We start from the raw sequence: 27,932 nt of genomic DNA, 5'->3' as shown, positions 1-27,932 counted from the left end.
CTAATACATCTCCCAAACACACCACAGAACAGCTTTTCCAGAAGTAGGACTTAAACAGGAATATTAGCTCATATCAGCTTATGACTCCTACAGTATGAACATATATATGTCTGAACCCCATCTGAGAAACATAAAGGGTGAGAAATAGATTGCAAGCTACTTTTACAAACACTTAAATTAAGGCGGTGTCACAGGGAGAGCTACATCCCCAAAGTTTATTAAAGCAAAAGCCTGAGTTGTGTTTCCCAGGGATCAGATGTGGGCCCTATGAAAGAGATGGCAGGAGTTGCCTTAGAACCTGTTCAAGAGACATGGTGGTAAAATCTCAACAAAAAGAAGTTGGGGTTATTTCTTGGTATCTGGAGATAGACCAAAGAGAAAGTTATGATCCAGAGAATAATATATCACCCCATTAAAGAAATTGCTCTGACAGGTCTCAGAAATTAGAAACTCCAGAGAATTCACAAAGGTGCTCTCAAGAGAGGTTTTTTTTTTCTTTTTTTAAGATCTGATTTATTTATTTGACACAGAAAGTGGGGGGTAGAGAGAGCAAACACAAGCAGGGGGAGTGGCAGGCAGAGGGAGAAACAGACTCCCCGCTGAACAAGGAGTCCTATGTGGGGCTCAATCCCATGCCCCTGGGATCATGACCAGAGCCAAAGGCAGCCACTTAGCCAACTGAGCCACCCAGGTGCCTTCAAGAGAGTATTTAAATGTCTTTCTGGGTTAGAGAATGTGCCATTAACTGAAAATAGTATCATTCAAGTAAAAACTCCACAGTTCCTTCTACATCTTTATCCTTTCTATGTAATGTATCTGAAGAGTGAGCCAGATGGGTAAAGAAAGTAAAGAAAAATTGTCAGATACTGCAGTTTTGTGGATGTCCTGGTAGCTCATCCATCTAGGTTATTCCCACTTTTTGTTCATCTTTGATTAGGCTACTTTGCAACTCCATTGAGGTAAAAGTTAACATATAGAAAAATAAGAGCAATGCAAATCATTTTTGTCCAAAGAAATGCACATCATGTCTGGTAGGATGTTATTGACATGGGCATCAATCATTTTTTGCCAGTTTTTCACTGTATTGTAAAATTCAACATTTCTACAAGAAATTATGTCTGTGATTACAGACATTTAAATATAGAAATCTGAATTTGCAGTCCTCTTGGGTCATCCTTCCTAATTTTAAATGTTGATATTTGAATCCAACATCACAGATAAATAAAAACTCGAAGATAACTTATATTGCAGATCATATGGATAGATGGAAAATAACCTTACTCCATATACTCTTTGTTCTTTAAACAAAATAGAGATTAGTTAACTTTATGCACATTACCATCTACTAAAAAAAAATATGACAATCATTATTACTTTTGCTAAGTGAATCTACTCTGTATATATGTGAAAGATGAAAACAAGAGCTCCAAAAGGAAACTTAAAATGGGTATTATTCTCTGGGGCGCCTGGGTGGCTCAGTCAATTAAGCGGCAGCTCTTGGTTTCAGCTCAGGTCATGCTCTCAGGGGCCTGGGATCAAGCCCCACATCCAGCTCCAAGCTCACCACAGAGTCTGCTTCAGGATTCTCTCTCTCCCTCTGCCCCTCCCCCAGCTCACTTGTGCTCTCTTTCTAAAGTAAATAAATAAGTCTTTTAAGAAAATGCTTATTATTCTGCAACAAGTACTGCCTTGAATGAAACTTCAGCATATACATTCATTAATAACCACTAGCTAAGAAATCAAACCCCACTCTCTTGTAAAAATTGACTCAAGCCATATCGAACAGGTACCATTTGAGAGAAAATAATAAAATAGCAGACGTGACCAAGGCAATTGAGAACTCAATTTCTACATTGAACTGCTTTCCAAAGAGACTTGTACTTTCTAACATGTATTAAGGCTTTATTCCTTACATTCCCAGATAATCTTTGTCTGCTCCTTAAAGTTTCAGTGCCCCGAACTTAATTTGTGCAATATCCTACATATAGAGAAAGAGCATATTATAGAGAGGGACTTCCCATAAGAAAATTTGTCTTACTCCATATTCAGGTAGGATAACATTTAGTATAAGAACTCACATATTTTTGTTCACAAATACAAAAAAAATAGAGTCCAAATGTAAAGTAATAACCATAGAAAAATATAATTTTTAACATATAAAAATTGATATCCTATATAGACTGATATCCTATATAACTTTAAATGAAAAGAGCAAAAAATAAAATATTTTTTTTTTTAAAGATTTTATTCATTTATTTGACAGAGAGAGAGACAGCGAGAGCAGGAACACAAGCAGGGGGAGTGGGAGAGGGAGAAGCAGGCTTCCCGCAGAGCGGGGAGCCCGATGTGGGACTCGATCCCAGGACCCTGGGATCATGACCTGAGCCGAAGGCAGACGCTCAACGACTGAGCCACCCAGGTGCCCCAAAAAATAAAATATTTTTTTTTTTTTTAAAGATTTTATTTTATTTATTTGACAGAGAGAGACACAGCGAGAGAGGGAACACAAGCAGGGGGAGTGGGAGAGGGAGAAGCAGGCTACCCGCAGAGCAGGGAGCGCGACGTGGGACTCGATCCCAGGGCCCCGGGATCATGACCTGAGCCGAAGGCAGTCGCTCAACCGACTGAGCCACCCAGGCGCCCAAAAATAAAATATTTTTGACAATATTTTAGAACTGTAGACAAAAGATTTTAAAAAAGAATATAGCAAAAAAAAGTAAATACACAAATTTACAAAAAAGTAAATATACAGGTACACAAACTTGGTGTTTAGTGATTACTTGATTAATTTATTCCCTCAACAAGTATTTGTTGAAGTACTTAAAGGCACCAGGGAGCCAGCAATGAATAAAATAGAATAAAAATACCATTGAGTTTACATTATGTCAGGGGAAGATAGTCAATAGACAGATACAACTATATATGTATATAAAAATATATTGTACATAAAATTGTATACATTAATATATATAACAGTGTTACATAAAATGGAAAAAGCTTACGATGAGAGATGAAGGTCAGCGATATGTTAGAAGAATTGCTGTTTGAAATAGAGTACATAGGGGGCGCCTGGGTGGCTCAGTTGGTTAAGCGACTGCCTTCGGCTCAGGTCATGATCCTGGAGTCCCGGGATTGAGTCCTGCATCGGGCTCCCTGCTCAGCGGGGGGGTCTGCTTCTCCCTCTGACCCTCTTCCCTCTCGTGCTCTCTGTCTCTCATTCTCTCTCTCAAATAAATAAATAAAATCTTTAAAAAAAAAAAAAAGAAATAGAGTACATAGGGACACTTCATGTAAAAAAGATTTGTTTAGCTCTTTAAAAGTCGTAAGCCATGTCGATGTCTAAAGAAACACAATGCTGATACGAGTGCTGTTTGGTGCAAGTGTTTGAATGCAGGAGTCTGCTGGAAGACCTTGAGATTAAATATGGTGGAATGGAAGGATTAAGAAAGTTAAGAAGTGTTAGACTAGAGAAGTAGTGAAGAACTTGATTATTTAAGTCCCTATCTGTTATTTAAATCCATTTTATTTGTATAAGATGAGGACATCGCGCAGTTCTGTTGTTTTTTAATACACTACTGGTCATATTTGTGCATACATTTTTTAAAACTCTTGTCATGGAAAGTTTCAAGTATATGAAAAAGAGACTATTCTAATTAATTCTCATGTACTCATCATGTGGCTACAACAATCAACTCAAGACTATTCTTGTGTCATTTATATCCTTAATTTCTAAATTGATTATTTTGAAATAAATCTCAGACGTAATATAATTATATTTATGAATATTTCAGTTTGCATCTCTAAAATACAAGGACTTATTTTAACATAACCACAATATTATTTTGACTTTAAAAATCTTTAAAAATAGGGGGTGCCTGTGTGGCTCAGTCGTTAAGCGTCTGCCTTCAGCTCAGGTCATGATCCCAAGGTCCTGGGATCAAGCCCCACATCAGGCTCCCTGCTCAGCAGGGGGCCTGCTTCTCCCTCTCCCACCTCCCCTGCTTGTGTTCCCTCTCTCTCTGTGTCTCTCTCTGTCAAATAAATAAATAAAATCTTAAAAAAAAAAGAAGCTTTAAAAAAATCTTTAAAAATAATGGCTTAACATCAAATATCTAGTTGGTATTAAAATACTGATTTTTTAAAAAATTTTAACATTGGCTTGTTGGATAAGAATCCAAACAAGTTCTACATATTGCATTTTCTACATACATTTTAGGTTTATAAATACCTACATATAAACATACATGCACCACATACACACAAATACTATCTTCTTTTGCAATTTTGTTATTGAATTCTGAATTCTGTGTATGAGACATTATGCTACATGATGGATTATAACAGAATATAAGAATTACAGAGTCCCTGTTCTCATGGCGTTGTCTACCTCCCGCCCCACTCGCCAATGGATGAAAAGGCCAGACTGGTAAACAGATGTCTAATCTTTCCATTTCTGGATATGGAAGTAAAAAACTGAACAATCTGAATACTTGGTATTAAACGGAACCTAACAAAGTTAGTGTCTTACACAATTAATCAGGGTAAGACTCTTTAGACTGGTGGAAAACTTAACTGAAGCCAGAAGTTCTGTACCATGACATAGCAGAATTTTGACAAAATGTTTTATTGTAACATAAAATTGTAACATAAACAACAAAACTTGAGTAGAAAACATGTTATTTTACTACCTTCTCTATGTCTAAATCAACTCCAGTGATTTGGAACAGAAAGCCACACTAGAGAAGAAAAGCCAAGAAAGAAAATCAAAGCCAGAGATTTCCTCTTCTGTAGGCATAGATACCAGAGTTTAGGAGGAAGTAGGAATCAAGCATGCCTGCTGTATATTTCCAAAGCCATTGAAAAGTAGTTGTAATTTTTAAAACTTTGTTAAAAAAATTAACTTCCATGTTTTAGAATGCTGCTTTCTTCAATTATTAAGTATCATTCAGTTTTCACAATACCACTCTACCGTGGATATTAAACTTTCCGTTGGATTAGTATTTCTCAAAGACTGGCCACATCTAAAAGAGTGCAAGAGAAATCTGTAAAGTACCAAATAAACTGAGTGATGGAATGTTAATAAGGAAATATAAGAGGACAGAAAAACAAGTGTATACTTTACCTGTGAGTGGCAAAATTTTGGAATTACTAAGTAAAGATCCTTTACAGATATCAATACCTTAGAATGATGAGAAAATATAAAATTTAACAAAAATACATTTGAAGACTTTAAATTTTTAAAAAGTCAATCTCATAGGTGGGAGGGAAAAACAGCGCTGATCTCAAAAAACAAAACAAAACAAAAACCCTTTGTTGCCTCATATCCCCTCCCCTCTGTTCAACTCTGTCTTTAGCTGCAGCTGTGATGGACAGTTGCCTGGGAACTAAGACTTTGAAGTGTGGTACGGTCAGCCCTCATTTGAGCCTAGTCAGAGAATGTGGGGGAGTTAGTTTCTAATAGGTTCCAGGAGAAGAGAGTCCCCATGGCTTAGAACAGTAAATCAATCACGTACTTGTAAGGGCTTTTCCTCTTTTCCTGTTTTTCTCTGTTGTCATCCCTGCTCCCTGGATCACATTCCAAATCAACTACCTGTGCCCAAGTCCTTGTGTTCTGCTTCCAGAGGAACACACACTAAAGTACTGATTCAAGTTAAAAACGCCAGATTTCAGTTGAACAGTATTACCCTAATACATATGGAGTTCAGAATAGGCAGGAATGATAATTTTCTGTAGTTCTGATGTGGAAAGAAACACTAAAAAATTACAGAATTTTAAGAGACAAAGACATCCTCAATCTTTTTGAAATCCTCCCTTACTATTTGTTCCACTCCCAGGTAAAGTGTAATTGGATAATTTGACCAGCATATAAAACACTGTTCTCTTTTGTTTATGGATGCTTTCTTGTACTCATAATGAACTCGAGAAGCAATACAACAAAATTATTGTTCACATATTTTCAGAAAAGGCAGCTCAATATCAGTATTCCGCAATATCCTGTCATTTTTATCATAATTTTCAGATGACCCTCCCCAACTACTCTACATGATGGGCTGACCTATATATGTCCATTGAACTATTATCAATACAATCCCTCTCAAAACCTTTTTAAAAAATAACTGAGTTCAGATAACTGGTAACTCTTATCTTTATTACAGCTAAACCGAGGTATGTACCAGTCTTTCATTGTGATGGAAGAGAAATCTGTTCCTTCAATCAATTCTTTCTCTAAGCTTTTTATCAAGTCCAAATTTTCTTCCTACAAAATATTTTTAACTTGCCTATTACAGTAGCGATTCTCTATGAATAGATCCTTTACAAAAATAAAGTTACAATCCAGATTATTTAATTTTTACATTTATGTCAAGTGTATCTCCAGCCAGCTGGTATCTGTAGATACTCTTTCAATACTCTTTCAATTAATTCTAAAATAGCTAGAATTCAGGCCCCAAAGAAGTAACTATAGATTCAAATTATCCAGTTCCTGCAAAACTCATTTAAGGCAATGGTTTCTGGAGGAATTTGTCTGGAGAATAGGCTAATAAGTCTCCTTCTACCCTCCTCCCCTTATGTAAATTCTATACAACACAGATCAAGTTACCAGAAAGACCAAAGGCATTCTGAATTTAGTTCCCTAGAAAAATACATTCAGAGTTTCTGGTTCTTCCTAGAGGGAGCTTGGAAGTCACCACTCCATCCTAACAGCAGACTGAAAAATCAACAAGTCTTGGATCCATAAGGGAAGAGAACACACAGAGCAGAATGCTGCTGCCCCTGAGACTGGGGCAACCAACACAAGGAGTTGGGTCTTACCAGAACAGTATCAGGAAGCTGCCAAGGGAACCAGTTCTGGAGTAAGAAAATCTGAACTGTAATTGATAAATTGCTGGAAACAACTCAGAGTTAAAGACTCCAGGAGGATCCAGTTATGGGTGGGAGGGTGGCACAATATTGTAGGATTTACCTCCAGGAGTTCAACAACATTTCCACAAAAAATATTGCAGAAAAATCATCTCCTGCTTACAGCAGTAGCAGAGAAAAAGGAACCATTTGAAAATACTTCCCAGCACTCCCTGAGCGATAAAATATATGAATAGAATCCTCAAAGGCTGAAAAGCAAATAGAACAAAGAGTGGAGAAAACTCAGCAGAATATCCAAGGTCTGTGCGACAACTACAAAAGGTGTAACATATATAAAATGGGAATACCAGAAGGACAAGAAAGAGAGAAATAGAAGAAATATTTGAAGCAAAAATGACTGGGAGTTTTCCTAAATTAATGTCAGATATCAAACTGAGTCCAGGAAGTTCAGAAAACACCAAACAAGATAAATGCCAAAGAAAACTACACACAAGCATATCATTTTTAAACTACAGAAAATCAAAGATAAAGTAAAAGATCCTGAGAGAAGCCAGAGGGAAAAAAACTCCTTACCTATAAAGGAAAAAAGATAGGAATTACAATTGACAAGCTGGATTTCATCAATATTAAAAACCTCTGCTTTCCAAAAGACACTATCAAGAGAATGAGAAGAGAAGCAACACACCGGGAGGAAATATTTGCAAAAGGCGCATCTGATAAAGGACTGTAATTCCAAAATATACAAAGAACTCTTAAAATTTATCAATAAGAAAAACAACTCGATTAGCAGATGGACCAAATAACTTCACAGACACCTCACCAAAGAAGATATACAGACGGCAAATAAACACATGAGAAGACACTCCACATCATGTGTCGTCAGGGAAATGCAAGTTGCAAAAACAAGAAGATGCCAGCAGATGCTTATTAGGATGGCCGAAATCCAGAACACCGAAAATACTAAATGCTACTGAGGTTGGGGAGCAATAGGAACTTCCATACATTTCTGGTAGGAATGCAAGTTTATATAGCCACTTCAGAAGACAGTTTGGTGGTTTCTTTAAAAATTAAACATACTTTTACCATATGATACAACCTTCACACTCCTTGGTGTTTCCCCCAAAGAACTGAAAACATATACACACAAAAACCTGGACATTGGTGTCTATAGGAGCTTTATGCATAATTGCCAACATTTGAAACAACCAAGATGTCCTTCAGTAGGTAAATGGATAACTGTGGTACATCCAGACAATGAAATATTTATTCAGCACTAAAAAGAATTGAGCTATCATACTATGAAAAGATGTGGAGAAACTTTAAATGCATATTACTAAGTGAACAAAGCCAGTCTAAAAATGCTACATATTGTTTAATTCCAACTACATGATGTTCTAGGAAAGGCAAAACTATGGAAACAGTAAAAAGACCAATGGTTGTCTGGGAATGGGAGTAGTGAATAGGCAGAGCACAGATTTTTAAGGCAGTGAAATTACTCTCTATAATATTATAATAATGGATATATGTCATTATACATTTGTCCAAACTCATAGCAGGTACAGCACCAAGACCTAACCCTGAGTGAACTATAGACTTTGGGTGATTATAATGTGTTAACCTAGGTTCAGTCTTGGTTAAAAAACAAAGCACTCTACCATTCTGGTGAGTGATATGGATGACGGAGGAGGCTATCCATGTGTGGGGGCAGAAAGTATACGGGAAATCTCTGCGCTTTTCTCTCAATTTTGTTTTAAACTTAAAATTCTCTCAAAAATAAAGTCCTTTAGGGGTGCTTGGGTGGCTCAGTCGTTAAGCGTCTGCCTTCAGCTCAGGTCGTGGTCCCAGGGTCCTGGGATCAAGCCCCGCATCGGGCTCCCTGCTCCGCGGGAAGCCTGCTTCTCCCTCTCCCACTCCCCCTGCTTGTGTTCCCTCTCTCGCTGTCAAATAAATAAATTCCTTAAAAAAAAGAAAAACATATTCATAAAACTACAGTCCTCTTCTTATTATTTGAATTAAGGGTTAACTGCTCTAAGAAGATCTTTTCCCATCTTTGGTGATACTGCTTTTTAACATTGTATTTTTCAGGCTATCTACATACTATTCTATAAAAAGGACACAAGCTAAGTTTATTTTAGCAATGAGATATATATATATTTATGCATCTAAACATAGATGTATTATTATTTTTATCATGTAAAAGTATGTTTTAGATGATAAAAATAATCTTTCTTTAATTAGATTAAAAACTATGTCCTCTTTATTACCATGACTAACAGATATCTAGATTTTTCAACACTTCTTCCCCACTAATTCCTATTATTGCCTCCCTTCTGTTCTTTTGCTCTTGCTTTAGAAATAGGTTGTAAGAAGCAAATTTTATCTCATAGAAGAAAGTGCTTGCTAACATTTATATATGCTCAAATTTGGAAACAGGCTGCCATACACACACACAAAAAGAATGAATATTTAGACTCTGAAAGTATAGAAGAAAAGGGTAGATACAATTTATCATGATTTTGTAGAAGAAATTTGTACAGTTGGGTAAAGGAAAAAGAGAAGCCTAATGTTAAAATATCTGCCATGCAGACGGTACTTGGCTAGATGTCTGACTTGAATTATCCCATCATATTTTCATGTATGAGAGGCATCATTTTTTTTCATTTACACATAAAATAATGAGGATCAAATATCTCAAACGATTTTCTCAAGGTCATATAGAAAGTAAGTTGCAGAGTTGGGACCCCAAAGATTATGCTTATTTAACTCTTTTTAATTGGAAGATTTCTGTGAAAAAAATATTAAAATGTATATGAATTCATACATAATTCTTAGCACCTAATGCAATACATTATCATCCCAAAGTATTTCTCTTTCAAATTCCACTTTTTATTCAATAGAAGATCCAGATTCTGATGATTACTAAAACCTCTACAACTTCAGTCTATAATGCTAGAGTCTTTTTGGATACATTCTTGACCTTTGGCAGTAGTTTATACAAGGAATCTATGCTTTCATTTCTGCATTCAACAGATGGAAAATATTGACCTTGATGAATTACTAAGCAGTTTTACAGTCTGTGTGTCCTTTTTATGGCTACATTCTACTTTGTATTAATTTCTTTTTAAAAGACATTGAGTTTTTGGTGGTAACTTTTAACATAATTTTATAACAATTTTGGCAACACTTCATTTTTCCTTTTAAAATTTCAGAGCATATTTATTTCCACACAAAGAGTTGTTTTAGTTTAAGATATTTCTGGAAAGCATATATGTTTCTGATTCAAAATAAATAGTATTGCTGATAGAGAAGCTGATGTGTTAAAGTAGAATAAATGACAAACTGAAGGAAAATTGTTTTTATATATTTGGGGGATATGTAGCATAATATTAATTTATATATATTATACTTTTAAAAGACTTTTAATTTAATATAGAATATGGTGGCCTTGTCATTAAATGAAATAACTTCAAAACTTATTTTTTATTTTTTTTTAAGATTTTATTTATTTATTTATTTTTTAAGATTTTATTTATTTGAGACAGAATGAGAGAGAGAGAGAGCTCATGAGAGGGGGGAGGGTCAGAGGGAGAAGCAGGCTCCCCGCTGAGCAGGGAGCCCGATGCGGGACTCTATCCCGGGACTCCAGGATCATGACCTGAGCCGAAGGCAGTCGCTTAACCGACTGAGCCACCCAGGCGCCCCAAGATTTTATTTATTTATTTGACAGAGAGAGACACAGCGAGAGAGGGAACACAAGCAGGGGGTAGTGGGAGAGGGAGAAGCAGGCTCCCCTTGGAGCAGGAAGCCTGATGCGGGCTCGATACCAGGACCCTGGGATCATGACCTGAGCCAAAGGCAGATGCTTAATGACTGAGCCACCCAGGTGCCCCTCTGAGCCACCCAGGTGCCCCAACTTCAAAACTTTTAATTAGGAATGTTTGTACTAAATTATTTTAAAATGCTTTTTTGTTGTTGTTGTTCAGCTTACAATTATGTGTAGCCTAGCTTTATCTAAATGGCTATGGTGAGATGGGTTTTTTTTTAAGATTATTTATTTATTTATTTATTTATTTATTTATTTATTTATTGAGAGAGTGAGTGCAAGCAAGGGGAGGGGCAGAGGGAAAGGGGGACAAGCAGACTCCCCACTGAGCCGGGAGCCTGATGCAGGGCTTGATACCAGGACCCTGAGATCATGACCTGAGCCGAAATCAAGAGTCAGACACTTAACTGACTGAGCCCCCCAGGCGTCCCATGGTAAGACTTTTAAACAACACTAATCAACCAGGAGAATGATAACAATTCACAGGCCAGGGGCATATTTCTAACATCACATTACCTCATCCACCAGAAGAAGCTTTGAGTGTCTATTGTGTATCCAGACATGTACTAGACTGATGTAATCCTGCCTTTTTTAGAATATTTATCCTAGTGTGGGTGACAAATACACGATTAAAAATTGAGATCTGGATTGCCAAGGAAATAGAAGATCCTAGAAAGACACATTAAGAAAGTTATCATTTCCTTTTGGGCGTCAGAGAGGCCACACAAAGAAAGTGATGTATACTGAATCACACCCAAACAGGTGAGGCTGATCCAGGTGGCTGACTGACTTGGAACCTCTATCCTCCCCAAGGATGAGTTATGCATACCTGTGTTATGAGAACCCTTGGTAAACTGTGTCTTTCTTCATGGAGCTGGAGGGAAGCATTTCTTTTAATACCACTATTTTTAAACTTATGTTTTCTTGTAACTATTTAGAAATTTCAATACTTTAGCTCTTCTCTCTGAAACCAAGACTACTATTCTCTCTCTTCCTACAATCAGTTTTAAGGTTGGGTTTTGAGTCACTGTAAAAGAAAAAAAAATACTGCTTTTAAAATTTCTCCTAAGATAATAAATGTGTGAACATTTTCTTATCATCAGGAAGTAGATGAGAAATTAGTTGTATGTAACTCTTTAGGCCAGGTCTCCATGTCAAGGCCTGTTCTTAAGATGATTTAAAGGTGACTTAAAATAGTTAAATTTCTGTTTTATTTCTTCTGTTAAATTTCTACCTGGTGACTGGATGAATTAGCCTTTTTATATGAAAGTCAGAAGCTTCTCAATAATTTCCCTACATCTTTGACTTCAAGGTTCTATTAGAGGCCCTGTTTGCTTGCTTGAATCTAGCTCTAGATAAATCACTGTCTACCTGTCAATGACTCTTCAGATCTCCCTACAAGCTCCAGACTAGTAAAGGCAAGAACTTATTTCATAACTACATGTTGCATCCAAATGCACCCTGAACTTGACTTGCTGGTCTTTTGTTGCCTATCTCTGAATGCAGGCCTCATTAACTAACGATTGTGTCTCTTCACCATATAAACTCTATCACCAAGTTCTGTTAATGTATTATCTCTTATCCCCTTGCATCTTTCTGTGAGTCATCATTTTTACTGCCACCCTCATAGTCCAAGCTACCATCATTTCTTATCAATGCTAATGAACTGTTTTCCCTAAATCCTCTCTGGCCCCTCTCCAATACACTCTTCATATCGTAACCAAAGTGATCATTTCTTAACTTAAATTTGATCCTTTTAATTATTACGCAGGTTTAACACCATTGAATGCCACCCTGTTGCTCTTAATATGAAAACCCAAATCCTAGCTGTGGTTTACATGCCTGAAAGTGAGCATTTCTTTTGCCCTTTCACTGCACTGTGGTCACATGGACTCTCTTCCAGTTCCTGCCCTCTTTCATTTATGTGGGCTGTTCCCACGGCTCCGAATCCTACTCCCTCTCCATTCCCCTGGTTCAGCCTTGATCCTCCTTTGGTTTTCACCTCCAGACTCATGTCCATAGAGAAAACTGTGCTTGAGCTCAACTCCGGACAAGTATCTTTTGATAAGCTCCACACAGCATCGTATCTATTTTCTTTAAAGGACTTATTTGTTTTAGTTTGTTTCCCCTTACATCGATGAAAACTCCATGAATTAGGGTCTGTTGTTAACCACAAGTATCTCCCTAATGCCTCACACCATATTTGGTCCGTAGTATGAGCTCAATAAATATTGGTTAAATAAATTAATGTTTTTCTCTCAAGATTTCTCCATTACCAATGGTTGCTCATATCTGCCCTGTATTTAAACTCCCATTACTCCTATTGCCCCCAACTAATCCCAATATTAGCAGAGTAATTCCAGAAGCCCTTGATACTGAGAAAACAATTAAAAGTTCCTCTCACTTCTACTGAGAACCTGTGCTGCGGTGGGCTTCACAACTGAGGGATAAGGTCAGTGCCATTAAGATGGGTAGAAGGCAGGCACCTGGGTGGCTCAGTTGGTTAAGCGACTACCTTCGGCTCAGGTCATGATCCTGGAGTTCCGGGATCGAGTCCCTCATCGGGCTCCCTGCTCAGCAGGGAGTCTGCTTCTCCCTCTGACCCTCCCCCCTCTCATGCTCTCTCTATCTCATTCTCTCTCTCAAATAAATAAATAAAATCTTTAAAAAAAAAAAAAGATGGGTAGAAGGCAAACTGAGACCTCTTCCTCTTTATTGTCATTTTTGAATCTAGACAAAATACTAGTACCAATATTAATAATAATGTCATTCTATAATCTTCACTTCGTTTTGCCAAGAGAGAGAAAAATAATTGAGCATCAGCTTTACAATGTACCAGTAAGGATTTTGCAATGTAAATCAAATAAATTTAAGAAAAATAAATTTCTAAAACTGCAGATAGTATTTAAAATAGAAAAGAGAAAATAAAGCTTCTCAGACAAAGAAACATAAGTAGAAATCACTGATGTCTCTCTAGAATTATTGAAAGGTTGCTGACCTAAACCATGTAAGTGTCAGGTTTACTGAAGTCTAAATTTTACAGAATATAGAAAGATAAATAGAAATTCAGCATAAAAAAAAATCCAGTAAAAAGGAGTATTAAAAGAACCGTATAATTAAATGGAGATAAACTCAGAAAAGATAAACTATAAAATGACTTGCAACTGGTAGGATATATTTAAGATAAACAAAAGAAACTATTTTAATTATGTGATACAGAAATGATAAACAGTACTGTCTTTTCTAAAGAGTATGGAATTGGGGCGCCTGGGTCGCTCAGATGGTTAAGCATCTGCCTTCGGCTCAGATCATGATCTCAGTGTCCTGGGATTGAGCCCCACATCGCTTCTCTCTCTCCTTCTACTAATCCCCCTGCTTGTGCTCTCTCGCCCTCTCTGTCAAATAAATAAATAAAATCTTCAAAAAAAAATAAATAATGAGTATGGAATTGATTGAATAGATAACGGTTAAAGGCAGAAGTTTTTATCCTTTTTTGGCTTCATCTTCAATTCACGAATAATTAATTAACCAAAACAAGTGTCTCCTCGAATAAGAAGAAAAAAGGAAACTCACTATGAAAGAGGCACAAAGGAAGACAAAAAGCTTTAATGACATGGTAAATTATTTCATGGAGCTCTTTTCCACAAAGAAAGATTTTTAGTAACATATAGAATATGGAAATAACAATTACTGGCTTTAAGGAAAATATAGTATAATTATTCGTTAAGAAACAGCAACAACAGAGCCTCAAGGAAATAAAAAAAAATCATTTTATAGTTCAGAAGACTGCTGTTCAAGGAAAATATATAGCTTTCCGAAGGTCATATTATATTCCTGTCAGTTTAACTTTGATAAGTAAAGATCCCTGTTTTCTGATCCATCAGAGAAGTCAGATTCAATTTTACTTGTGATAAATATAGATCTGGAATGTCTGTGCATGTAAGCAATTAAATACTTGGACAAATATAGAATTAGGATATTGGAAGAGTTTGGCTCATTACAGAGAGTTTCACAATAAGCATATCCATATGACAAAAGTCATGAATCTTCTGTAATTGCAATTTGAATTATTCCCCTGCTTTAATTTTTAAATCAGTTACTTAACACTTTCCTAATAATTTAGTTAAGTATGATTTCTTTTGTTTAACATATTTTAATAAATTCCAACTATGTGCTGAGAATCATGCTAGATTCTTGTCCAAGTAGGTTCCAATAAAGACAAGTCAGTACTTTAAGCAGTCCATTTGGGATTTAGTGATTATATAAAATTATTTGCTCTAAGAATGACAAAAATTGAATGAATTAAGGTTTACAAATATACATATTTGTAATACATATTATTGGTCAACATGTATAATTGTCCTCTTCAGCAATATTGAAGAATTTGAAAATCTACTAGGATCTCTATATGATTACATTTCTTGATTTTAAAAAAATTAATAAAAATATCCTGCATTTCTAGACACCTTAAGGTGAAGATCTATTCATCAATACTTCAATTCTTGAGGGCTGAATTCAAATCCACATCATTTGGGGAATCTTCTCTAACTAGGCTCTCTCTTCCAGGTTGAAACATCACTTATACTTTAAGTTCTGCTTTTCTTATTGCATAATTATTTATATATTTTTTTATTGTTATGCTGATCATCATCATTAGTTTTAGATGTAGTGTTCCATGATTCATTGTTTATGCATAACACCCAGTGCTCCATGCAGAACGTGCCCTCTTTAATACCCATCCTCCCACCCCCCTCCCCTCTAGAACCCTCAGTTTGTTTTTCAGAGTCCATCGTCTCTCATGGTTCGTCTCCCCCTCCTATTTCCCCCCCTTCATTCTTCCCCTCCTGCTATCTTCTTTTTTTTTTTCTTAACATATATTGCATTATTTGTTTCAGAGGTACAAATCTGAGATTCAACAGTCTTGCACAATTCACAGCGCTTACCAGAGCACACATCCTCCCCAGTGTCTATCACCCAGTCACCCCATCCCTCCCACCCCACCCCCCACTCCAGCAACCCTTAGTTTTTTCCTTAGATTAAGAATTCCTCATATCAGTGAGGTCATATGATACATGTCTTTCTCTGATTGACTTATTTCGCTCAGCATAATACCCTCCAGTTCCATACACATCATTGCAAATGGCAAGATTTCATTCCTTTTGATGGCTGCATAATATTCCATTGTGTATATATACCACTTCTTCTTTATCCATTCGTCTGTCGATGGATATCTTGGCTCTTTCCACAGTTTGGCTATTGTGGACATTGCTGCTATAAACTTCGGGGTGCACGTACCCCTTCGGATCCCTACATTTGTGTCTTTGGGGTAAATACCCAGTAGTGCAATTGCTGGATTGTATGGTAGCTCTATTTTCAACTTTTTGAGGAACCTCCATACTGTTTTCCAGAGTGGCTGCACCAGCTTGCATTCCCACCAACAGTGTAGGAGGGTTCCCCTTTCTTCACATCCCCGCCAACATCTGTCGTTTCCTGACTTGTTAATTTTAGCCATTCTGACTGGTGTGAGGTGGTATCTCATGGAGGTTTTGATTTGGATTTCCCTGATGCCGAGCGACGTTGAGCACTTTTTCATGTATCTGTTGTCCATTTGGATGTCTTCTTTGGAAAAATGTCTGTTCATGTCTTCTGCCCATTTCTTGATTGGATTCTTTGTTCTTTGGGTGTTGAGTTTGATGAGTTCTTTATAGATTTTGGATACTAGCCCTTTATCTGAGATGTCATTTGCAAATACCTTCTCCCATTCTGTCGGTTGTCTTTTGGTTTTGTTGACTATTTCTTTTGCTGTGCAAAAGCTTTTTATCTGGATGAAGTCCCAATAGTTCATTTTTGCCCTTGCTTCCCTTGCCTTTGGCGATGTTTCTAGGAAGAAGTTGCTTCGGCTGAGGCCAAAGAGCTTGCTGCCTGTGTTCTCCTTTAGGATTTTGATGGACTCCTGTCTCACATTGAGGTCTTTCAACCATTTTGAGTCTATTTTTGTGTGTGGTGTAAGGAAATGGTCCAGTTTCATTCTTCTGTGTATATTTTGTTCTTTTAAGTGCATGACCAGACTATTTTCTTCTTGAGACCAACATTTCTGCATTAGATATAAGTGCATGAAATGACTTGTGATTCTTACCAAATTCACAAATTTTCAAAATAAGTTACATATTTATTTTATATTTTGACTCAGACTTTTACTTCAACTGTAGTCTAACTTCTAAATTTATTTTTGGATTGTAAATATAATATAGTTTCTTTTTGGTTACATCCATTCTCATCCACAACTTATTTTATGGGATCAATATTCAGGCATTATCATAAATCAAAATTCTGTCAAATATTATTTATAATTTTTTGTTCTTTTAGTTTTATTGAAATATTTTCTGAATCCTTCTGAAAATATAAACTAACCAACGAACTTCATTTACCTGCCTAAATAATTTATCTTATACAGGTATACCTCAGAGATATTGCAGGCTTTGTTCCAGGCTATCTTAATAAAGTGAATATCAACAATAAAGCAAATCAAAAAAGTTTTGGTTTCCCAGTGCATAAAAAAATTATGTTTACACTATACTGTAGTCAAATAAGTGTGCAATAACATTATGTCTAAAAAGGCAATGTGCATACTTTAACCAAAAAACACCTTATTGCTAAAAAATGCTAACCATCATCTGAGGTTTCAGCAAGTTATAATCAGTGAGCACAGATCACCATAATATAAAAAAAAATTGAAATATTGTGAGAATTACCAAATGTGTCACAGAGATAGGAAGTGAGCACATGCTGTTGGGAAAATGGCACTAGTAGACTATTTCAACACGGGGTTGCCACAAACCTTTAATTTGTGAAAAAACCCACAATATCTGGAGTGCAATAAAACAAAATGTAATAAAACGAGGTATGCTTGTATATATCTAAAAAGAGTCAAAATTTCCTGCTCTTTGAACAAACTCTACTGTGTGTGAACCCAGTGGTAGACCTAAATCTTCAGATCAAGAACAGTGACTATTATCCCCCAATGTTGGTAATGACCTCAGAAAGAGATCATGTTTTTTCTTGCTTCCTGACTTATGAAGGTTCCTTGTTCTGTCATTTTCTTTCTGTTTAGAGAACTTCCTTGAGTCATTATTTTAGGCTAGTTCTGCTGGTGAAAAATTCTCTTAATTTTCCTTTATCTGACAATGTCTTCATTTTCCCTTTATTATTGAAAAATATTTTGGGTGGCTATAGATTTCTGGCTTGACAATTTATCTCTTTTAGTACTCAAAAATTGTTGTACTACTTCTGTCTAGCTTCTATCATTTCTGTTGAGGGATCCAAAGTCATTGTGATTGATTTTCCCCTCCAGGTAAATTGTCTTTTCTCTCATTGTTTCTCTTCTTTAATTCTCAAAGTTTGATGATGATGCATCTTGATGTGGATTTCTTTGAGTTTATACTCTTTGGCTTTTAGCTAGCTTCCTAAATCTGTAAGTTTATATCTTTTGCCAAATTTGGATATTTTGAGCCATTACTTCTCCAAGTCACTGAGGCCTTGTTCTTGTTTTCTCTTTCTTAGTCTATTTTCTCCGTGTTGATCATATTAGGTAGTTTCTACTGTACTATCTTCCAGTTCACTGATTTGTTCTGCTGTCTCCTCTCTTATGCTGTTGAGCCCATTCACTGAGTTTTTGATTTAGGTTATATTATTTTTTAAGTCAAAAATTTTCATTTGGTTCATTTTTATAACTTTCATGTCTTGATTGAGACTTTCTATTTTTTCAAGTATATTTATAATTACTAGTTGAAGCATTTTTATGATGGCTGCTTAAAAAACAATCACTGTAAGATTATTTTAATATTTATTTCATCTGAGTGTTGGCTTCTATTGATTATCCTTTTTTCTTGAACTTGAGGTCTTCTCTTTTTTGATATCACAAGTGACTTTCAATTGTAACTTGGACACTTTGGATATTATGTTTTGAGACTCCAGATCATATTTAAATGCATTTAGCTGGCTTCCTCTGACACCATTCTAGCAAGAGAGTGGTGGCGGGGGGGGGTGCCACTTTATTATCGCTAGTTGGAAATAGACATCCAGGTTCCTCATTTTCCTCGCTCAGACGCTGGTGACATCTGAGGATGAGGGGAGGGGAGAGGGTTACTCAGTGTTGGTGGGAGTTTTGGCTCTCCGTTGGTAGCTACCTTACTGGGAGAAGCAGCATTGCTTCATTATACCTCCCCATGTGGCCTCCACTGACACCTCAGAGGGGATATCCTTGTCACTGTTTGGAAATAGTAAAAGCACTGACTTTCCACTAGGTCTTTTCTTTTTTCCTAAGTTTTATAGTTGATTTTAATAGCATAATTGGCCTATAAAACCTGTACATATTTAATGTATACAATTTGATGAGTTTGTACAAATAGAAACACTCACGATACCATCACCACAATTAAGATAATAGACATATCCAACACCTCCCAGGGTTTTCTGTGTCCCTTTTTTCTGTTTGTTTGCTTTTTTTGTGGTAAGAACACTTAATATGAGATCTAGTTTCTTAATGAATTTCAAAGTTCACAATATGTATGGTTAATTATAGACATGAGATATGAAAACCTCTATTATTATGATTATTATTGTTACCTCTCACATTATAAAAATACAATAAGTATCTATGAGGATGTAGGGAAACGGGAACCCTTACACACTGTGGGAATGTAGAATGGTGCAGCCACTATGGAAAACAGTATGGAGATTCCTCAAAAAATTAAAAATAGAACTACCAAATGACCTAGATTCCTACTTTGGGGTATACATCTAAAGAAAATGAAATCAAGACCTCAAAGAGATATTTTCATCCCCATGGTTCATTATGGCACTATTCATAATAGCCAAAATATGGAAACAACCCAGTGTCCATCAATAGATGAATAGATAAAGAAAATCTGGTATATCCATATACAGAATATTATTCAGCATTTAAAAAAGAAAGAAAATCCTGCCATTTGCAAAACATGGATAAACTTGGAAAACATTATGCTAAGTGAAATAAACCAGTTACAGAAGGGCAAATACTGCAGGATTCCACATATGAGATATCTAAAATGGTAGACTCATAGAAGCAGATAATGCAATAGTGGTTTTCAGGGGTCGGGAAGTAGAGGGAATGAAGAGTTGTTATTCAACGGTTATAAAGTTTTAGTTATGCTAGATGGATAAATCCTACAGATCTGCTCCACTAGGTTTCCCCTGACACCAGGGGGAGGGACAAAGTTATCTCATTACCTCCAGGTGGGGGTAGAAATCCAGGCTTCAGTGTGGTCTCCTCTGACACTATGGCTATTGGTAATGAGGGTGTCATTTTCACCTGGTGGTAATAAAACCTCAGCTTTCTACTTGGCTTTCTCTGATACCATCCTGGCAGAGGGGTTTCAGTGGCTCACCATAGCTTGAAGAGGGTGTCTTTATTGGAATGGATTGAAGTGAGGCCATAGTTTTTCTGTGCTGTTTGGCTGGAGTAAGGTGATAATTATGCAAAAGATTTCTGTCTTGCTAGGTTGGCCTTCTACTGAACTTTTGGCTATAGAATACAGGCTTTTTGGAGATGTATGTGTGTGTGTGTACACACATGTGTAGTGTGTGTGTGTGTGTGTGTGTAAACCCATTGGCATTTCTAGATTGCTAGCTTCTTTAACATCAAGTCTAGTATATATGAAGCAAAATGAAAACACAAGGAACCCACTGCCATGTCATTCCTTGAATTCCAAGGACCCTATCCAGCCTGTCATCTTTTTCTTTTCTTTTCAGTCTTCTCCAAGACTTTTAGTTGTACTTAATGTGAAAAATAGGGGAAAGTACATGTACTCTATCTTCCGAGAAGCAGAACTCCTTTTACTCACTTCAAAAAAAAAAAATCTATTATGAAAAATGTTGTCACAATGACACAGAATCTTATTGGCAGTAATTCTTTTGGAAATTCATTCCACATAATTCAAATTAATGTTAAATGAAGCAAAAATTAAAACTCCGCTGGCATCTCATCTCAGAAACAACCTATTTGATAAAGAGGGGGTTTTTTTGGCTGGGGAAGGGGTATGAAGGCATTTCACTCTTACTGTCTATAGTTTTATTTTATTTTTATTTTTTTTTACTAAAGGAAAGATATACAAAACAAAAACTGAGGCCCTGTCTCACTTTTTGCATCATTTGGGCATCCTCCCAGGTCACCAAGACTTCTCAAAGATTACTCAGAGCAATTAAGTAATTTCATCCACAACTTCCCTTGATTCCTGTGATGTACTTCATCTGTCTCATGAGACCTGAATTCACTTAGAGCATTTTGGTGCTAGCTTTTAATGCATTTACTTCTTTTGAACTACAATGCCCTCTAGCCTGTATCTAAGCTATTCTTTCCATTATACACTGGGCAAAACTGTCAAAGTAATGTCACTGATGTTCTGCTTTCATTGTGACTTTTCTGTCCATAAAAATTTGATGACTTGTTATTACTTACAGAATGAAGTTCAAGTCCTTTAGCCCAGTTTGAAAAGGTCATATTCTGATTCTAATTCTTCTTCCTGCATGTTCAATTCTCTATACAAAATTTTTCTTCTGACAAAAAATGTCTAGTTCATTGCCTCAATATTTTGTTTGATCTTTGATTGTCAGATTCTTTTCCATTAAAGTATCTCCATTAATCCCTTTTAACTATGTTAATTTATGTTAAATAATTTCATTAGTTCAAACTCCACAGAAGATAGCATAGTGATAATTGCTGTATTCACAACCCAGTTATCCTTCTAAATGTCAGTTACATTTCCTCTTCTTATGTATTCTTCAATAGACATTCTATAAACAAAAAAGCTTATATGATTTATATTCTTTCTTGTTACAGAAATGATGGCTTATAATACGCATAGTTCTTCACTTTATTCAAAACATGTAATTTAGAAATCCACCATCTATCAATACTTGAAAAGGTAGTTTCATTTATTTTTACCACTGTATAGAATTTAATTGTATGGATTTACGAAATTTTATGTAATAGTTTTTTTCTTATTATAAAAAAAGATGATATATTTCTTCTATCATTGCAGCATGCCCCTCTAATTATGATTTTGCCACCTCCCATCAGGAGGTGGACACTACTCCAACACCATAATTTCAGCTGTCCCTGTGAATTTCTTTGAGCTGCAGCCTTGAGAAGCATTGCAGTTTCTGCTTCCAAATTTGTGGAACTCTGAGACTGTCAGTATAAAAGCCCAGGCTAGTCTGTCTCTCTGTCTGTCTCTCTCTCTCTATTTAAATGGTTCTTTAGATCTGTCTGCTGGTTTCCTAATTCTCTCTTCTCTAGCTTATCAGCTATTAATCCATCCATTATGCTGTCAATTTTAATTCTGTGCCATTCAGTTTTTATAATTTTCCTTTGATTCTTTTTTAAGTGCCAGTTTTATGACAAAATTCTCAATATTTGTATATTTCTAAAATATATTAGGCATAATTATATTTTGGCATGCATGTCATAACTTATCTGTATCTTTTATGAATCTGTTTCTATAATCTGTTTATTCTCTTGTTGTTGGTTTTTTTTTTTTTTTTGACCTTGTTTTTTTTTTTTATCTCCATTTGTGCTTGGATATTTTATTATTAAGAGTCAAAAATTGTGTAGAAACAATTTAAAATAATACAAAGAGGCATTGATTTCTTTTTTCCATCAGAGATAATTTACTTTGCCTCTAATAGGCATTTAGGAGCATCAGCATTTCAGATTCTCCTCAATCTAAATGAATTAAAGTTAGAAATTTGGAATTGAAATTAGAAATTTGGCTTTGGTCTCTGCAAGAATATATTATAGATATACTCTTAATAATATGGTAAAATCTCAGGCTCAAGGTCCTAGAATAAATCTACTTTTCTAACCCCCACTCCAACTCTATCACACATACACTGCCAAGTGGACTCATTCCATTTTTTGTCTTTCTCACTTCATGAGTCTATCTAAAGGTTATCTAAATCTCTTGTCAGTTTCTCATCCTCTTAATCTTCTCAACCACTTTTTATAGCATTAGTACATGGGAACCCTACAAATCCTTCAAACAAATTCTTTAAATTTTATTTTTATTTTCATATTCTTAATGAGATTGATCCAAATTATCTAGTTAGCTATTAACCAAAACCCAAATTCTTCATATCATTTTTTTTTCTGTTTTTTTGTAACCTTCACAAATACATCTCTATAATCTTATATATGTGTGTGTATTTGGGAATGTGTATGTATGTGTATGTGTGTGTGTATGAGTGGATTTTTTCAGTTTTATTTTAGGAATGACATTTGAGTTTATAACTTTATATAATATATTAATCCACTATTTCTTTAGACTCTATTGATTTCCTATTTTACAATATGTTAAGTAGAATCTATTTACTTTCTTCCATCTCCTGTCATTAATTTTCAATATTTGACTTCTTTAAATTATATATTTTCAGTATTCCCTATTTATCCTTTCAATATATGTATATTGGTATACTTGATTGAGCTCAAATGATAAATTAGCTCAAGTAGTAGATTTTTACTCATGGCTTTTAAGGATTTTTTTAAAAAGTTGTGCTTATATGTCTATGATGTTTTTCAACCTTCCCTCACAACTATTCTTAGTTAAAATTTCTGTATTATCAGGGTCTATAATATCCAAGTTACAAACTGCCTTCAATTCTGACAACAATTCTCAGTTCAGGGGTTCCTACAACCACACTTACTTTCAATAATTCACTACAAGGATTTATTTTTTTAATTTTTTATATATTTTTAAAAGATTGTTTTATTTTTATTTGAGAGACAAAGAGAGAGCACAAGAAGGGGGAGTGGCAGAGGGAGAGGGAGAAGAAGCAGGCTCCCTGTTAAGCAGGGAACCCGAAGCAGGGTTCAATCCCAGAACCCCAGGATCATCACCTGAGCCCAAGGCAAACACTTAACGACTGAGCCACCCAGGTGCACCCACTACAAAGATTTATTGAACTCACTGAAAGCTACATTGTTATAATTTATTACAGGTAAAGGACACAGAGTAAAATTAGAGAGCAGCCAGAGTCCAGGAAATTTCCAAACATGGAGCTTCCAGTTGTCCTCTCCTCATAGTCATAAAAGGAATTACTTTTCTTATATTTATGTGGCAATACCCATGACAATACTGCCAAACAGGGAAGCCTACCCAGGCCTTTGTGTCAAAAGTCTCATTGGAGCTCAATCCCATATGCCCAATTGGCCATCCAGGCAGCTGATCTCAGTCTCCAGTCTCTCTGAGGTAAAGTGCTACCGCATGACTCAAAACCCCTACCCTAAACCACATTGTTGGTATCTCCCAAAGCCCCAGGTAAATAAAGAAACTTTTATCATGCATGAAATTCCATAAGTTGAGAAATAATCTCCCAAATGTGGAGGTCAAAGGGCAGATTTCTTTTTGGGCAGTGTTAAATTCTTTACTACACAGATCTTCTCAATACATAATCAATCTCAAAATTTATTTTTGTTTTGTACCAAAGTCCATGAATTTTTCTCAGCAGTCATTTTACTATAGATGTTCCACTTGCAGTTTTTTTGGCTTCATATCATCACCTTAGCATCTCTTTAAGAAAATATAATTTAAGGTTGGGGTCAGGGCTAGGGTTCCATTCCAGCTAGGTCACTTCCACTCTGGGCTACTGCCCTGGCTGGTAAACACATACCTATCAGAAGAGCTCCCACACACCCACACTTTTGAGGAGAAATCCCTGACCCTAGAGCAGTGGGCCATGAACAGCGGAAATAAGGGACTGAGACCTGAACAGCCATTACATTATGAATCAGGGCCAAAATATATACATATATATTTTATACTTGTACTTAAATGATACTCTTAAATTATATACTTTTATAATTATTGTGTCAGTTTCTTATGGATGTTATAGAAAATACTCATTAACATCTAGTGTTAAATATTGCTGTAGCAAAAGTCTGTTTCTCCTTTATAGATTATTTGATCTCTTTGCCTAATTTATAAAGATTTCATCTTTAAATTTTAAATCTAGTAAAATTATTAACACATATATAAGAATTAATGGTACTTTGCCAATGCTTTCCTTAGATGGAATTTAATTTTTTAACCTGTAGATTTAAGTCTTTTATTATTGGACATTTTTCTTTATTGAGAGAGAGTGTGTGCATTCACACAAGCGGGGGAGAGAGAGAGAAGTAGAGAGAGAATCTGAAGCAGGCTCCACACCCAGCACAGAGACCAGTGTTGGGCTCAATCTCACCACCCTGAGATCATGACCTGAGCCAAAATCAAAAGTTGGGCACTTAACCAACTGAGCCACCCAGGCGCCCAGACCATTTTTCTTAATGATAACCAGTATATGAATTTCTTAGTTGGGGATACCAGCTATGTGTATATTAACTATATTTTGGTAATCTTTGTCAATTATAATCCCAAAATCCCTTTTCACTTTTTGTTCATTTCTACTATATTCTGTTCGATTGTCTCATTCCTATTTTCACTATATCTTCGTGAGTTCATAAATTCGATATTCATTATTCTCATGTTTATTTTAGCACTTCTTATTTTATAAGATCTTCAAACTTCATTTCTTCCTAATTTTCTGATAAATCACTTCTGAGCTTCTTTGTATTCTTTGATGAAGAAAATTCTTGTATTACATTTTTTTAAGAATAAATTTAAATAGGGGTACCTGGGTAGCTCAGTCAGTTAAGTGTCTGCCTTCGGCTCAGGTCATGATCCCACAGTCCTGGGATCAAGCCCCACATTGGGCTCTCTGCTCAGTGGGGAGCCTCCTTTCCCTCTCCCTCTTCCTGCCTCTCTCTCTCTGTCAAATAAATAAATATTTTTTTAAAAAAAGAAATTCTTTATAAAAAAGAATAAATTTAAATAAATACATTTGTTCACACTTTTCATCTGTTCCATAGCAAATTTTGCTGCCAATTTTTCTTCTACTATGATTTGTTTTTCATATGCAGTTACACATTTGTCTGTATTTTGAGGGAAATATTTGAATATTGTTTATGATTTAATAATGTATATTCTTGCTTGATCAGCTATCTTCAGAAGGTTCTTGTCAGTTAAGAATGAGGACCCTAAGGGCAGCTGGGTGGATCAGTCATTAAGCATCTGCCTTCGGCTCAGGTCATGATCCCAGGGTCCTGGGTTTGAGCCCTGCATCAGGCTCCCTGCTCCACGGGGAGTCTGCTTCTCCCTCTCCCACTCCCCCTGCTTGTGTTCCCTCTCTGGCTGTGTCTCTCTCTGTCAAATAAATAAATAAAATCTTAAAAAAAAAAAAGAATGAGGACCCTAGTCCAGATTAATTAGAATTCCCTTCATGCCACCATGTATATGTATGCACAATAAATATTTTTGTCTTTTCTTTCTTCACAGCCATCCAAGACCAGTCCTGCAAGTATGCTGTTCACATGAGACTTCCCTCTATCCTCTTGCACTAACTCTCTTCATTTGGAATTATGGATTTTTTAATTTCATGTTAAACCCTGCCTTCTAGTTTCTTTTTGACTTTATGTTACCTGGGTCCACAAAAGTTCCTCATATAGTCCCTTTCCTTCTTGATGTTATGAAAACAAGCAAACAAACAAACAAACAAAATCTTGGTTTTACCTATAAGAAGTTCTATTCTGGCACTCTTCTGCCATGTCTTCTGTTCAGTATTATCTGTGCAATCTTCCCACTACCTTTTTATGCATGTCCATGACCCCAATAGTAAGTGGTTTTCATTTTAATTTTGCAGTTTGATGAATTTTGAGAAATGTATACAACTATTTAACTATCAAAATATATAACATGCCCATAACTCCAGCTACTTTCCCCATGCTTATTTGTAGCCAGCCCAGCCACCTTTCCCCAAATCTTAATCCAGGGCAGCTACTAATTCCCTTTCTACTACTGTAGAAACATTTTGACCATTCTAGAATTTCACATAAATGGAATCATGAAATGACCACTTGTCTCTGGCCTCTTTCAGAATAGTTTTTAAGTACTTCCATGTTATTATGTTTATTATTTGTTGATTTCTTTTTATTGCTGAGTAACATTTCATTGTATGAATACATTATAATTTGTTCAGCTTCTGATATACATTTGCATTGCTTACCACTTTTTGGGTATTATAAATAAAGTTATTATATAAATCTTTTATGGATATATATACTTGGTTTTTTCTTGGATAAATATCTAGGAGTGCAGTTGCTTGGTTGTATTGTAAGTGTATGCTTGCCTTTAAAATAAACCTCCAAATATCCAAAAACATTGTACTATTTTCCCTACTGTCAGTTGCTCTGCATCTTTGCAAATATTTAATATATCAGTCTTTTTAATTAGTCTTTCTGGTAGCATACAGTGGTATCTCATTTTGTTTTGTTTTATAGTTATTTGAAGAATGAAGATGTCTATAACCCTTTTTTGTGCTCATTAAACTGTCATATATTTTCTATCACGTATAAACAAAAAGTTGTAAATTTTCCTCTCCAAACTGTAGCCCTTTTATTTCTCATCCTTCCTTGTTATTTAACCAGGGCATCCATGAAAATTAAAATGGCAATAAAAGATTTCCAGATAAGATGGCAGAGTAGGAGGACCCTAAGCTCACCTTGTCCTATGGATGCAACTAGGTAACACCCACATCAATGTCAATAACCCAGAAAGTCACCCAAAGACTGGCAGAACAAACTCTCCACAGATAAATGTAGAGAGGAGGCCACATCGAAGATGGTAGAAAGGGCAGAGACTCAGTCAGGAATTTAACAGACCGTGGGACTATCCAGGGGAGAGAGGGACATGGAGAAGGGAGAGAAACACATTTTCACACCAGGAGGCCCACAAAGGGGAAGATGAATTCCATAATATTTGGCTTGGAAAGCTGGAGGGGCCGAATTTCAAGAGTTGTTACAATCAGCAGGGCTTAACACCTGGAACTTTAAAAATCTGCTGGGAGAGCTGGGGGGCAATAGGAAACTGAGTCCTCACTCTTAAAGAGACAGCACAATAAACAGTCCCACAGAGATATAGCATAGAAACAGCAGTTTGAAAAATGCCTGAGGTATACGGGAGAGAGATTTGTTACCTAATCTCAGAGCATGTGCTGGAGGGGCAGGGACCTTTGGAAGACTTCTTCAGGAATAAAGATGCTGGCTGGCACCATTTCTCCCCTGCCCTACAGCCTAGACACATGGACAACTACAGGAACAACTGCAGTGCCAGCACTTGATACC

The sequence above is a fragment of the Neomonachus schauinslandi genome, chromosome 2 (genome assembly GCF_002201575.2).
Source record: "Neomonachus schauinslandi chromosome 2, ASM220157v2, whole genome shotgun sequence".
NCBI classification, from domain to species: Eukaryota; Metazoa; Chordata; class Mammalia; order Carnivora; family Phocidae; genus Neomonachus; species Neomonachus schauinslandi.
Note: the sequence above shows the minus strand (reverse complement) of the source record.